This window comes from Hyla sarda, chromosome 9, assembly GCF_029499605.1.
Source record: "Hyla sarda isolate aHylSar1 chromosome 9, aHylSar1.hap1, whole genome shotgun sequence".
Classification (NCBI taxonomy): domain Eukaryota; kingdom Metazoa; phylum Chordata; class Amphibia; order Anura; family Hylidae; genus Hyla; species Hyla sarda.
Genome location: NC_079197.1, coordinates 155,262,005 through 155,265,212, shown reverse-complemented (window position 1 = coordinate 155,265,212; position 3,208 = coordinate 155,262,005). Strand labels below are relative to the sequence as shown.

General features: G+C 42.2%; 1 pseudogene; it reads right to left on the bottom strand.

Annotated features, from left to right (window-relative positions):
* Nucleotides 1-2,085: 2,085 nt before the first annotated feature.
* LOC130292081 (U2 spliceosomal RNA) lies at nt 2,086-2,243 on the bottom strand (annotated as a pseudogene).
* Nucleotides 2,244-3,208: the final 965 nt, after the last annotated feature.

The following is a 3,208-nucleotide window of genomic DNA, read 5'->3' as shown; positions in this document are numbered from 1 at the left end:
CTATAAAAGCACTACATAAGGAGAATATAATACCTCCAATACATGACCATGTTACCACCACACAGTGACTGAATCATAACAACATACTAATACTGAATAAAAATGCATTACTATCATACATTGATCATATATAGTGATATACACCAGAGCTACACATCTCATATAATGTAGATGATTACAGTGCAGTTGCATCCAGTGACTACAGTGACGTCTTTTGTCATTATAGTTCTACTTTTCTTGTTGTCTTCCTCCAGACAACCATGAGAACTTCTCCCAGACATGACTTAACTTTACAGAATTTGCCACACAAACGTCTAAGACTCCTCCCTTTTCCAGCACCTTCACCCCCCCCACACACACATACATACACACACACATACACACACGCACAAATACACACACACACATATACACCTACACAATTTCCCAATCCATAGTTCTCCGAGCAGTAATAATATTCGCCCAGTATGCCATACACAATAATAGCAATGGGGGAGATTTATCAAAACCTGTCCAGAGGAAAAGTTGTCCAGTTGCCCATAGCAACCAATCAGATCACTTCTTTCATTTTTAACAAGGCATTTGCAAAATGAAAGAAGCGATCTGATTGGTTGCTATGGGCAACTGGGCAATTTTTCCTCTGCACAGTTTTTAATAAATCTCCCCCATTATTATTGTGTATTATGAATGTATTATTAATGTACCCTTAATACAGTAATATGGCCCTCTTTGTTCCCCCACATAGTAATAGGATGTCCCTACACAAAAGTTATGCCCCTTTGTGCTCCACACAATAATAGTGCCAATGCTCCCCACATATTAAAAGCCCCTCCGCACAGTATTAGGACCCCCTCCCCCACACAGTAATAGGACTAATTTCTGTGTTCACCAACACAAAAATTATGCCCCAATACAGTAATAGTGTTCATCCATACAGTTATAGCCTATTTTTTTTAAGGCAAGTAGGTAAGGTGGTGTTACTACATGGTAAGTTTCTCACTCCACCCCTACCCCTGGTCATGGGAGATTTATACCAAGCTATAGATCTGCAGCCCCTTCTGCTCTTTCAGGCCATGTTGATATCGTGTTACCCCACAACTAACAAGTAATCCTTTTTATATTCTCTTTGGTGTGTTTCCTGTTTTTTGCAGGGCTATTTTCCTGGAAATGCATTACCTATATTATATACATTCTATAGGACATAGCTATATGGATAATTCTTGCTCAAGTATCTTTAAACTATTCTCAGAACAAAGTGGTCATCCTTAGGTATTTGAATTTTAGAGATCTGCATTTAGTAATTGGGTCAGATCACTTAGGCTGAGCTCTGCCCTGCTGGCCCTGAGTGATGCGTCTCTCCCTATTTTTTTTTATTTTTATCTAAGAGCCGAGGAACGTGCTCTCGAATCATCCAAAGTGCAAGAAAAAGAGCAAACGTGTTACACTAAAAGAAATGTGCACAGAGGATGCGGTCTATCGCAAGCCCTTCTCCGATAGGAGAGAGGCCCCCCAGCAAACCTTACCCTTCGCCTACGGACCAAAAGGTACCTGCGAGGTTCCAGGTTCGATGTCCCTTTTTGACAAAGCTACTAAGGGACCACAAATGCTCCCGGCATTCCCCTTGGTGTTAGCCAAGGTATCTGCCCGCAGAGCAGTTAACGGTCAGTACCCTGCCAAAGCAGGAGTAACCGGGGTGTTTGCAGGGAGGTGCGGAACCTAATGGCCACACACACCTCCCCTAGACCGCCAGGAGGGACACCCAGAAGGGCTACCGCTTCCTGACAAATCCTGTTGACACACAACATGCAAAAAGTGACACAGTGAGACAAAAAGAAATAAATAAGTGAATGTGTGCAGATATACTGCCCGGACATCCGGCCGGATCTATAAAAATTTCTCTGATCCTAGCCAGAGGGCCGGGAATCAAGAGGTGAGTGCCACAAGGTAAAGAGATTATGGTGTCCGTGCTTCAACTCAGTGAGCCAATTCTTCCAGTGAGTTTCGGCACCTCGGGGCCACCACTCCCGGAGGCACAAAAGTACCTCGGCTCTAGACCCTCTCAGCCTCATGGCGAGACCCGGAGGAAACAGGTCACATCGGGGTAGCCGGAATGCCCTGGGATACCTGCCCCCTCCATGCCCTCCATGCAGCACCCATCCCCACACCAGCGTGTCTCCCCACTGCCATGAAACTGATAAGAACAGATACTACACTTGATCTTAGCCAAAAGGCCAAGAAGCAATGAGTCTCTCCCTATAGATGAGGAGAAAACAGAGGGAACACTCCCTTGTGTAGAGATTTGGATGATAAATTAACTACCACAACATCTAAGGTGTCTAAAAACTATAGGGTTGTGCTTGGAGACACTTCGACTGTCCAACAGGAGCAGACAAATGCAAGGGAGAAGGACAGTGTCTGCTGTATAAATGGACAAAATGTCTTCACCACATCGGATGCAAATGTTGACTTTATTGATATAAGACAATAAGACAACGCGTTTTAGTGCTCTCTGGTAACTCGACAGACTTGCATGTGCCTATTAGACCTTATATTAATTACTTTGTTGCAATTTTTTCTCCCAATGAAATAATCAGGGTGGGGAGGAGAGCTGCCACGTGGACCTCACCCAGTGACTGCTTAAAGGAGAACTCCAGCCAACTAAAATTACCTTTATATAGTTGTACATGTTAAAGTTATATAACTTTGCAATGTATAGTATAATCTTTGCTGAGCACCCTGCTTTTCAGATTTTCCTCCAGGCAGGAAGTCCAGTAGATCTTATCACTCTTATTTAAGTTTTTATTTTTACCACTTTTAGCTGGAGATCTCCTTTAAACGCCTGGGCTGATCTACAGTTCTGTGGTGTACAAATATTATTCTTTATTGTGTATTTCTGGTTATTATTTTTCATGTCATCATTTTCTTTTACATGATTTAAATGTTTTCATTCTCAAACGGTAAAACTGCAATGCACCTCAATCTACACTGACCCTAATATTTTATGTAACATTCAGCTTGCTAGCATATTTCTTGGGAGAGAATATCTTAGTGTCGGAACTCGAAGATGAAAGTAAAGGGTGAACAGAAGTAAATGGATATAGAGACTCTTGTTTTCCAAAGGAATGTATAAAATAGAGAAAGCAGGAACATGTGTATCTTAGAGAACAGCGTAGGTTTCCTGTCTGTATAAAAGACTAATGCTACATTA